We start from the raw sequence: 13,004 nt of genomic DNA, 5'->3' as shown, positions 1-13,004 counted from the left end.
GAGATGGTTCTGCTTTCCGTTCCCTTCACTGAAAATCAACATCTCAAAGCTGTTTTTCTTCCAACACGGGAAAAGATACAGCCAGCATGTATTTTCCCCTGTGGGTGAGAAAGCAGCTTGGAGGGCATACTGAGCAGAGAAATGGCAGGTAAGTTTAGGACTGGGAAGCTCCTTCTCATGTCACTCATCAACTAATGATTGCATCCTCTATGGCTGCTTTTTAATTAAAAGAACATAAAATAGGGACACAGTCTGCACATCTCCCACATAACATCAGCCCTTATTTACTTTTCCCACTCAGTGGAGAGATTTTTGGGTTTTGTTTTACCAGCTCCAGACTCACAAGAAGTGATCTTGTACTGGTGAGAGACAGAGGATAACATAGTTTGATTGTTACAAGATTGGGACTCTTGGTTTTGGTTTTTAAAAAGAAATGGCCTTTGGAACTTGATGGGATTTGCGAGGGGGGGGGGCACAACTGCTGCTGAAATAGGCCTGACCTACACATGCCACAGAATGAGATGGCAGACTCCTGGGGTGAGACTGCTAATTTTGATTGCTTCCCTATGAAAAACAAAACAACCTTCCTTGCAAGTTGAAATAACATGATGAGGAAAAGATTCTATTCCAACCCTCTCTGTGCGGCTCTAGTTTTTTCTTGCAGAGAGATTTTAGGGGAATATTCAACAATGTGATTTCCACACCTACAACTCCAAACTAGTAGTATCAAGTTTTCTGTTGTACATCCCTTTCAATACTGTTGTGTGAGTACAAGAGAAACAGGATAGAAATACTAACAAAACAAACAAACAAACAAATGTACACTGATGCTTTTCTTCAAATAAGGGATCTGTGCAATTGTCCACTCTGAGAAAGTTCATTAGTCTTAACTCTTTTTGCTTCTTTCAAAATACTTTGGATAGTTTTTCCAAGAAAGATGTCAGGCAATTAATGCTTGTATCTCCCTACCAAACATAGAATTGTTCCAAACATGATCCATTCGCATTCTAATTTTCAGCATACATTTTGTGCATACTGTACTAACAAAGGCACCTTACCTGTTACTGACAAACTCAGGAAAGGCTATTGAAACAATATTTAAAAATGCTGATCAGTGTGTGTGTGTATGTGTGTGTGTGTGTGTGTGTGAGAGAGAGAGAGAGAGAGAGAGAGCGCGCACAAAGAGAGGAGAAAGACAGAGTGGTAAGACTCAGGAGTGCTGGGTGAATTATAGACTGCCTCTCAAGATTCACAGCTCTTCAAGGTAGGAGGTTAATATTCTCACATGTCATTGGGTCTGCTGGCTCTACTGATGGCTCATTGAATCAGGCAGCAAATTATTTCCTCATGCAGCAGAGGACATCACACTTCAAAGGAAAAGAGCCAGGGTCAAGACGGCTCTCCAGTTCGATTAATGAGTTAGGATCAGCAGAGGTTGCCTGTAGGTAAGAAAGTGACTGAAGCTTTTGACAAAGCTGACTTTCTGAACAGGACCCCCCTCTTGCTGCCACCTCCTTATCGAGCACCAGATTTTATTTCCAACCATTACCTCTGACTGACCTGGCTCAGGCCTGCTGGAATAGTTTTGACCTCCTCATTCTTTCTTACCAGACCCAGGCGCTGGGTAGCTGTAGTGGATGTGTGCCTTTCTGAAGGCCACATGGTCTCATCCAAATTTCCAACAAATAGTGTATGGCTGAATGAATTCAAATACATAATTATGTTTAAATTCTCTTGATCAACTTGTTATCATCAAATCAATTGAAAGAAGCAATCATTTCAAGTTATCTCCTTCAAGGGGGTGGGGGTGGAGGTGGGTGGGAGAGAAACACCAGTAAAATTAAACTGCTAACATCCTATACAGGAAGATGCATTTAAAAAAAAAAACACCTTTAAGAACAACTAATAAAGATCATACCGACAGTTGAAAGCATATACCATATGCATTAAGATGATTGGGCTGGGGGAGTCAGAATATACACACACACACACACACACTCAACACTTCTTCCTTTGTGGATTTGCTGACTAAACGTTTTCCTGGCAAACAGCATATAATATCAAATCTTACTATTCAGTTTTCATGGCAGCTGCAGATAAGAGACAATTACAACTTAATGTTTATTGTATTCATTTGTCTCTCCCCCAAAAACTGAACAGTAAACTCAGTTTGATACACCCCTGCAATATTTTAATGCTTATTTTAACTTAATCTGACCTCTGGAAAAGGTCCCCTGGCCCCCGGAAATGACCTTGTGATCCCAGAAATGACCCCCGAACCCCCAGAATCAGCCCCCAACCCCCCCAAATCATCCCTGAAATCATCCCCCGATCCCCGTAAATGACCCCCTGACCCTTGGGTTAACCGATTCCTGTGACTCCAGGAATCGGCCAGAAAAAGGGCCAAAAAATTAAAAAATGTGCCAACTACGAATACTCAAGTTGCAGTTGGTGGGGGGGTGTGTGTGACAGTTTGCCAGTCGTGGATACTCAAATCTGCGATTGGCAAACCTGCAGTTAGCGAGGGACAACTGTAATGTGATTTTTAACACCTATGGTCTACTCAAGGTTCACACTGTCTGAAGCCACATAAAAGCTGCTGGACTCTCAGAGAAATACTGATCATACTATGATGTCTGATTGATCAGTAATTGTCATTCATCATTAATGGTTCCTGATCAGGTCTGCAACTAAGCAGGAACAATGCATATCTGGCAATAAGATGGGGTTCCAGAGCTCAAAGGCAGATCCGGGGTGTGTGCAGAAATGAGACAAGGCCCCCTTCTGGAAAGCAGTTGCACCTCAGCTGCCCCCATTTCTGTTTCAGAAACCTAACGTGTGGGACACCACTCACACACCAGGCATGCACTTTGCCCCTCCCCCATTTTTCTGCTGCCGCCACTGCCAGAGCTTTCTCCAGCTCCCACTGAAATACTCAAACCTATTTTTGAATATTTACACGTTCTTATCAGTTAAATTGACTATTACATGGTGTGTGTGTTTTCTTATGTAGGGAAAAGAACAATGCTACTGAACAAGAGCAGGATGGAGCAATTGGCTCTCTGGCTAAGAACCGGGTCCATTGTTGCCAACAGGAAAGGGCAAGCTAAGAAGAGCCTGAGCCATCTCCTGATATGTTGGCAGCGGGTGGGGCTCTGTCGATATAAAAGTAGCCTCGATAGAGAAGAGGAGAGAGAACTCCAGCTAAAAGCCTTGCAGACTGTGGCTACAAGCTCTGGGGGAGCAGCTGAAAAGCAACTTCTGCTCCCACTCAACGATGGCATTTTCCATTGTGGCCTTTAAGGGATCAGTAAGATAGGAGGGAGATAGAAATAATCACTATCAGTTCCTGATAATATAAACAAAGTCCCTTTGCTGCTCCCAGTCAAACAAATTATTTATATAGAGGAGGGCATTTTTTTAAGCTGCAAACAAAATGCTATACATGTAACATTTGGATCCCAGAAGGATGCTGTTAATCAAAAATAGTATAAATTTATAGTGTTTCAGCGTCTGCCTTCTTCAGTTGCTCTGATTTTATAGGCAAGGTACAGTAGCCATTATAAAATGTTTGTGATGGAGTGTCCAGCAGTCTAGAATTGGCTCTTGCCCTTGAGGGTGAGGCCTCCCAGGACTAGTGTTCTTAGTGCATGGTTTCAAAAGTTGCTTCCAATGTTGCTGCATCTGATGGCATCTCTATTGCAGTAATTGATAAGTCTGATTGTGTTCACTAGAGTTAAAATATTTGGCTATTGGTTGTTCAAATTTTTTCATAATAATTGCGGACTTGTGATTGCGGGATCATGTACAGTACATAGGTCATTTGTCTTACCCATATACTTGATAACGTTGTGTTTGATTTGAGATATATATATTTACCATGTAATTTTCCATTCTACACTGACTTTTCCCCAATTTAATTTCAAAGTTGCAGAGAGAACTTACTGATCACATACAGTATGGACTTAAAGAAGAGTTCAGACTTCTTTAGTGGCCTGTAAATTGTTCCCTCTGAAGAAGAGAGCTGGTCTTGTGGTAGCAAGCATGACTTGTCCCCTTAGCTAAGCAGGGTCTGCCCTGGTTGTGTAAGAATGGGAGACTAGAAGTGTGGGCACTGTAAGATATTCCTCAGGGGATGGAGCCGCTCTCAGAAGAGCAGAAGGTTCCAGGTTCCCTCCCTACCCTGGCTTCTCCAAGATAGGGCTGAGAGAGGCTCCTGCCTGCAAGCTTGGAGAAGCCACTGCCAGTCTGTGAAGACAATACTGAGCTAGATATACCAATGGTCTGACTCAGTATATGGCAGCTTCCTATGTTCCTATGACCTTAACTCCAGGGGCCTATATTGTTGGGTCAGATCAATAAAAATCATGGTTCTACTCTGTTCATAAACTGGGCTTTGACTCCTTAAGAATTTGCTAGTGGCCCATCATCCTTGCCACTTGGAAATCTTGTGTTTTTCTATTTGCTACTTGTGTCTTGCCATTTCTTTAAAAAATAGTTCATGTTTCTTTCATCTCCCCTGAGTTACAACCCCTTGCTTTGACTTTCACATAATATTGCTATCCCTATTATGTGTATGGAGTGCTGGGAAGTGTGGCCCTTCCCAGCACTTTCCCCATAGAATTCTAAAGAGTGGGCTTCATCTTTCTTTAAAGGGTCCTCCCAACACTGAGGAAAGTACAGTACTGTGTGGAGGTCAGCACAGTGGGAAATGGCTCTTACATTGAAGGTTCTTTGCCCAAGTGTCCCTTGCTAGGTGAAGATGAGGCAGAATAGCCCAAAATTTCTGGAGAAAACCACAAGCACATTCTAGATACCCACAGCAGATGCAAGCACTGAACCAAGGGGAAAGGGTTGAGGGAATACAATGGAAGAAGGGTCATAACCAAAAGAACAACAGGGATCATTTTATAAACTTCTCAAAACAAGACACTCCTATCCTAATCAGTTGACTTGTTGACTTGCAAAAATCTACATGCAGCTTGGCATGCTTGTTCTTGACTCACAATTAGTTCACCAATGGAACACTGGTTGGGATCACGCTCAAAGCGACCAATATGGTACCAATAATTATGGAGTAAATCTAACAGCCCTGCAACACAGGAAATACTGAAATACGGGACAGTGCCTTAGAAAGAGAAATATATTTTAAAATAAGGGAAATCCTGGACTGACACTTGTCACGTGGCCTAGTCATGGTAAAGCAACTTGTAGAACAATAAAGGATCTCATGCTCTTTCCTCTGTCTCCACTGCCATGTCTAACAAGTTACGCCATCTGTGTTAACAATAAAATCCTTTTTTAAAAGCCTCATTATTATATTTCCAAGATAAGGAGGAGAAGAATCTACAGCGTCTGCAAGCTTGCTGGAACCGGAACCCCGATCTGTGTTAACAAATTACACCATCAGTATTAGGACCAACCAAGGTTCCTTCTTCACCCAGGATCTGATATTATTTCAGTCACTGTGTTAAGAGGGAAAACTGGCTGTAACCATGGCTAGCATGAGTACTAACACAACAATTCACTGTGTTTATACTTGGCAGATGGAATTGAGTTCCAGAGAAGAGGGGCTGGAGCAGATAACATGTGATTCATGGTGAAGCAATTGGACCGGCAGTATTACATGTGCATTAACCCTGTGTCCTGGTAGGGATCTAAACACAATTTTAACATAGAATAAAATTTGACAGAACATGTGTCAACACTGTATGGATTAAAAATATTAAAAGACAAACTTGTTACTTTCTGTTAGTTGGAACAATATTTTGTCCTTACTGAAAGATAAAAGAAAGGGATATTAATTTTTTGTTTAAAAAATCAAAAATTAAATCATCTTATTATGTAATTGGAACTAGGCCTCAGGCTTTAGCAGTAAAGAAAGGATTAAGGCCTTCAACCACCTGGGTTGTCATTCTCTTGGGCCCCATTACCACCCCCTTATTCGTTTTTATAGCCAACAGATTAAAATGCAAGCGCCACAATCTTTGATCTTTCACTTGCTGACACAAATCCTTTCAAGCCTCCAACGTTTTTCTGCTGAGGTAATTAGTACTAATTAAAAGGTTTCCAACAGCCTTTGCTCTAGGTCCCCCCCCCAAAGAAATTGCTTTTACAAGTGCCTTCCATCTTTGAAATGTATGCATCGCTCACTTTCTTCTTTATCTGACTCAGAGAGATCAAGTAGATTAGTGACTCCATTATTTGCCAAGACAAAACCAGACAACAAACAGGTTTTCACTATCTCCCTGACCTGTTGAGGTGCAGGGTTTATATTCAGAAACAAGTGCCTCCTCATGTATTAAAAGACAGTCCAATTATGCATTAACAGACACAAGGCAGGGTTCCTGCATTTAAGAATGGACATCATGTAATGATCCACTGTTCTCTCAGAAGGGAGAGAGGTGACTAATCAAACTGACAAGTTGTAGAATAAATAATGGAACTGGTTTGTTTTCATCCTTCTAACCCGGTGTCTGTTAGGCAGAGCGCAAACTTTTTTTTTTAAAGAATGAAAAAATGCTGTTGATGCAGCATCATCTTTATTATTATTATGAATTCAAATGCTGTATACAAATCCAGTAACAAACATATCCTAGATGGACATTTAAAGATGATAAAAGTCATCTTTGGAAAGTTTCAGACATGAATAGCACACAACAGCAAAAGTAGATAAATAGATAGATAAATTATATATCATATTTCTATACCACCTGATATAGATATCTCTGGTGGTGTACAAAGTTAAAATATTTACTAAAATATTAGTAAGAACCAAACCCAGTGTTTTTTTACAGGAGACCAAATTAGATTTACACACACACACACGGCTTTACTGAGAAGAAAGATATATGCTTTGATCTTGAGATTTTAAAATGAACGTTCAGCCAACATGGGCATTGTATGGATCATGCTTCTTTATGAAAACCTGGAAGCTTTGTGCCTACAGTGATAAAAATAAATTACACTTCATGCAGCAAAAGTGCTATTCAGAAAAGAGAACTTAAAGTTCTTGCTTCCTACTGAATTTGACAGCAGCTTGCTCTCATGCTGTAGTTTCTCTGGCACAACAGATCAGGAATCACACACAGCTACAAGGGGCTATCTAACATATCATTACACACACAGGGGCCTATTCTCTTCTCGGAATGCAAACACAAAGCTCCTGCTGGCACTAATGGATGCTGCGTGTGTAAAAGGAAGGACAGAGAGAAACACAGAGAGATTGAGAATCCAGTGTTCTAAATTGAAGGGACAGAAATGTTTGTAAGGCAAAACCAAGACAAAAACCCCAAGATTCAAGCTTTCCAAAGTCAGGTATCAGCTACTACACTGCATCTTCACTACTATAGTGCTTCTACGTGTTGGCTTGCAGATAATACAGTCACGTGTTGACTTACAGATGGACATATGGTTCAAGGTGTGGTCTAACAGGGATCAACATGGATCATAATGGCAAAGCAACTGCAAAAATTCATCTCAAATCCAACCAGATCCACACTACATGCTTGTTTGAAACATACATTACCACCCAGGGTACATGAAAATATAAATGTAACCTCAAAGTTGCACATGACCATCAAGACTACTGAAAGATTTTTCCTCCATGAGTTTGTCCAATTCCCTTCTAAAGCCATCTAATGCCATGATCCGCTCCACAATCCCCTCCTCAAGTAGTGATTCTGATCCTGAGCAGGCGGAACCATAACTTGACCCAGTCACAGGCCTCAACACTCGGGATGTGCACATAACCAATTCCGTGTAGTATATAAATCAGGCCTGGACCACAACAGAGTTACTGTAAGGAGCAGGGAGGGTGCCTCCTACCTGCCCCTCCCTGCCCTGCTGCTTTCCCCCTGCCGGCGCTCTCCCAAAAGGCATGGGCGCAGGGCTGCAGCACTCCTCCTTGTAGCCCCGTTCAGTGTCACCACATAAATGTGTGGCATTTACATGGTGATGCGGAACAGCGCCTCTGAACTGGTTAGAATGCCGGCACTTTGAACTGGTTTGGCACTCCTGAATAGGAGCAGCGAACTGGTTCTGTGTACATCCCTGCTCAGCACTGATCCTAAATCTGAAGCAACCCTGGAACTGAAACCCCCAGTCATGGCACTCTCAAGAACCAGCCTCTCTCACATTTTGCACACTCCCCAGTATCTGCATGTGAGTGCCAGCAACATGCTAGGCAGAATCTGACACAAGGAGGACTGGCAGACTCCAAGCCAGAAGGCTGACCCTTTAGGGCTTCTTAAAGGGGCTTCTACTCTCCAGACAGGGAGGCAGAACGTCCAGGAAGGTTAGCCTGAGTTCAGAGGAATTTAAAGGCATCTACCTCTAAGTTCCTGGTGCTGGTGCAATTTATCAGATGTAGCTGTCCATGCTGCTGCCATTCAGAATCACCTTGTCTTGGCAACCTCGAGCATTCTTTGTGGAAAAGGACAGGACATCTAAACTAATGGTCATCACTAACCTTGTGGCAGCAAATGCCATACACAGATGGACTACTTCTACTAGTTGTATTGTGCTAACTTCTGGCTCAAAAGGCCTTACTTCATTTTAAAAATTTGAACACATGTCTCTGGGTGGTTTACAGAAACATAAAACAAATTAAAACAGAAATTAAAACATTAAAACAATTTAAAACCACAAACCTAGTTTAAAAGATTGGGTGAATAAGTGTGTCAACCATTTTACAATGCTTTAAGGCCAGGGTGGGTTTCTTTCCAGCTTCATATTTGTCTGCCATAACTGTCAGAAAGTTCCACGGGGCTTTTTCAAGAGTGCGTTTTAACGCTTTCCCTTCAGCTAACTTGGCAAAGAGGCACCTTTTAACATGGTGATCCTCTTTATTTAGCAGCGGGAGAGTAACTGACCCTTATCCACCCCCAGCACAGTATCGCCAGTGACTGTTGCTGGTGTGTATCTTATGTTTCTTTTTAGATTGTGAGCCCTTTGGGGCAGGGATCAATCTTATTTATTTATTTATTTATTTATTTATTTATTTATTTATTTAGTGTGTAAACTGCCCTGAGCCATTTTTGGAAGGGCGGTATAGAAATAAAATTAATAATAATAATAATAATAATAATAATAATAATAATAATAATAAACAAAAGACCAGCTACTGAATGACAAAATGATTTTAGAAAATTGCAAGAGAAGAAAAACAAATCTAAGTGTTGCATGGATTGACTACAAGAAAGCCTTCGACTCATTACCTCAAACATGGATACTAAAATGTTTAGAAACAACTGGTGTCAGCAAAAACATTCAGATATTTATTAAAAGAGCAATGAGCATGTGGAGTACACCATTAACAATCAATAGTGAGACACTTGGACAGGTTAGCATTAGAAGAGGTATTTTCCAAGGGGACTCACTATCCCCTCTGTTGTTTGTAATCGCCATGACTCCATTTTCAAAAATACTAAACAAAACAGGCCTTGGATACCAAACATCTAAAACATCCAGTAAAATAAACCATCTGCTGTACATGGACGATCTGAAGTTGTATGGAAAGTCCCAGTCAGAAAATCGAATCACTGCTAAACACTGTCCGTATATTCAGTAGCGATATAGCAATGGAGTTTGGACTAGACAAGTGTGCTGCATTAATAATGAACAGAGGAAAAATAACAAAAAGAGAAGGAATAGAACTGCCCAATGGAAGCAAGATCAAGAACCTGGAAGAGAAAGAACATTACAAATACTTGGGGATTCTCCAGGCTGATAACATCGCACACACTGAAGTTAAAAGAAAAATTGGAAGTAAATACATCAGGAGAGTTAGAAAAATCCTCAAGTCCAAACTCAAGGGTGGGAACACCAAACAAGCCATAAACACCTGGGCTATACCTGTTATCAGATACACTGCAGGAATAATAGACTGGACCCAGGCAGAGCTAGAGACGCTAGATCGTAAGACCAGGAAAATCATGACCATCAATCATGCTCTGCACCCCCACAGTGACGTAGATAGGTTATACCTCCCTTGCAGCTCAGGTGGAAGAGGAGTGCTGCAAGTCCATCAAACTGTAGAGGAGGAGAAAAGAGGCCTTGAAGAATATATCAAGGACAGTGAAGAAGGTGCACTTCAAATGGTCAATAACGAGAAACTATTCAACACCAATGAAAGAAAGCAGGCCTACAAGAAAGAACAAGTCAAGAACCGAGCAGAAAAATGGAAAATGAAGCCACTGCATGGTCTTTATAAGGAGCCCCTGGTGGCGCAGTGGTAAAACTGCCGCCCTGTAACCAGAAGGTTACAAGTTCGATCCTGACCAGGGGCTCAAGGTTAACTCAGCCTTCCATCCTTCCGAGGTCGGTAAAATGAGTACCCAGAATGTTGGGGGCAATATGCTAAATCATTGTAAACTGCTTAGAGAGCTCCGGCTATAGAGCGGTATATAAATGTAAGTGCTATTGCTATTATTTGCACAATATAAGTGGAAAATCAGACATCACCAAGACCTGGCAATGGCTTAAGAATGGCAACTTGAAGAAAGAAACAGAGGGTTTAATACTGGCTGCACAAGAACAGGCACTAAGAACAAATGCAATAAGAGCAAAAGTAGAAAAGTCAACAACAAACAGCAAGTGCTGCATTTGTAAAGAAGCAGATGAAACCGTGGAGCACCTTATCAGCTATTGTAAAAAGATTGCACAGACTGACTACAAACAAAGGCATGACAAGGTAGCAGGGATGATACACTGGAACATCTGCAAAAAAATACAAGCTACCTGTAGCCAAAAATTGGTGGGACCATAAAATTGAAAAAGTTGAAGAAAATGAAGATGCAAAAATATTATGGGACTTCTGACTACAAACAGACAAACATCTACCACACAATACACCAGATATAACTGTAGCCGAGCAGAAAGAAAAACAAGTTAAAATAACCGACATAGCAATACCAGGGGATAGCAGAGTAGAAGAAAAAGAAATAGTGATGTAGTATAACAAAATACAAAATAACAAAATACAAAGATCTACAAACTGAAATTGAAAGGCTGTGGCAGAAAAAGACCAAAATAATCCCAGTGGTAATTGGCGCCCTAGGTGCAATTCCAAAACAACTTGAAGAGCACCTCAACCCCATAGGGGCCACAGGAATCACCATCAGCCAATTACAAAAAGCAGCTTTACTGGGAACAGCCTATATTTTGCGACAATATCTATAATAACCAACAGTATTGATGATAAAATTCAACCATCCCAGTTCCTTGGGAAGGACTCGATGTCTGGATAAAACAAATCAGTCAATAACACCTGTCTGACTGTGTAAACAAGAAATAATAATAATTTCAACATCTACCCCTGGAGGCTTACTTGTGCCCTTTTGGTTCAGGCGAACTTGAATCAATTGCTCATATTTTATTACACTGTAGATTCTATAGTAATATTAGATATCATTTGATTTTGCCGCTTCTTTCTAGGTTTAAAAGTCAATCGGATGATTTGCTGGTGAAGTTTTTACTCAAAGATAATGCACTCTGCATCTCTTATGTTGTAGCAAAATTTTGTTACATTGCAATTAGAATTCGTAGTTCATTGATTGATGCTAAAGTTAATGGTTGAGTTAATGTTGAATGCTGAAATAATGTTTATTGTTTGTGTTGTTTTGTTTTGGCCATTGGCCATAAATAAAGTATGTATCAAAATCTTTCATCTTCCAAGCAAAGACAGTAGTTGGAGACTGTAGTGAAAACACTCCATCCAGCATTTGCTGCTCAACTCTTTATTCAATAAAGGACTTTTGCCGCACAGACCTCTAGGCTCAGGCCTGGGCTAGCCATCATGCCTATTCTTGTATTTTGGAAACAAGCGATGAACTAATACACATGGAGTATTTATGTATGAAGGATAGCTTTCCATTGTCACTGACCAATGGACATGACACCACAATCAGGCTTTATCTGATTTCAGCAGCAAATTTGGGATTCTGCCCTCTTCAGTCTTAGAGTGGACCTGGACTTACAAGAATCCACCAGTGTCCTAAATGGATCTGGTAAAAGCTGGAGTCTTCTCAAGAACCGTTAGATCCTAGTGCAACCAATTATGTCATCAGATCAGCAGTGTCTATTAGCAAGTCATAATATTCCACATGAGGGTCCCTATTGATTGCAAGTAATGAATGAAAATTGACTAATTAATTACACAGTGGAACAAGCAGATCTCACCCATCCCTATTGAGTAATCAGAGTCTGTCACCACCCACCTGGGTTGAGGGGTCAGGTCTTTCAAATTAGAAAGGATGGCCTGACACCCACACTACCCACCACCAGAGATTCACACAGCATATCAGAAACGCATTTAAGCTTATTTTCTCAAGGCACTAGGGAGCAACTAGAATAGTCCAACTTTGAGAAAGGAAGAGAGATCACTGGGCCAAATCTCCCAAATAGTTTGCTACAGGGCTAGACAATACCAAGCACCCCAGGGAGCCATGGTGCCTAGATATTTAACGATGGTGTCCAGACCAGGGCATTCATAAGTCGAGTTACTTAATACAATACTTACTTGTCCCAGACTCCCAGGCAACCGTTTCTGTTCTATGTTATTTATAAAGGAGATAAAGTTAAGCCTCTCTTTTCACAATGTCTAGGTGATGGCTCTAGGCTGGCTCCTAGATCCAAATCAACTTTTTCTAGACCTGGCTTGCTACCAGTTCCTGCTACAACAAATGCCAATCCTCCATGTAACCTTTTTGCTTCTAGGTTGGTAATGGATGGGCCAAGATACAGTCTAGGGACCTCTAGTTGCTGATCCCCACAAGATTACTTTCAATATTAATATATGTTGCATGGTTCGCCTCACATATGAGCAGTTCTTATTTCCACAGCTATGACTACAAAAGAAATCTTTTTTAAAAAAACAAACCCCACCGACTATGTCCACATAGTATAAATAAATGGAAACGACGAACATCAAAGAAATTATGTCCGTGTGAGAGTGAGACCTCCAAGAGATCATTATAAGGAAAAGGAAGATGGAACACAACTGA

The sequence above is a fragment of the Hemicordylus capensis genome, chromosome 3 (assembly GCF_027244095.1).
Source record: "Hemicordylus capensis ecotype Gifberg chromosome 3, rHemCap1.1.pri, whole genome shotgun sequence".
Classification (NCBI taxonomy): Eukaryota; Metazoa; Chordata; class Lepidosauria; order Squamata; family Cordylidae; genus Hemicordylus; species Hemicordylus capensis.
Note: the sequence above shows the minus strand (reverse complement) of the source record.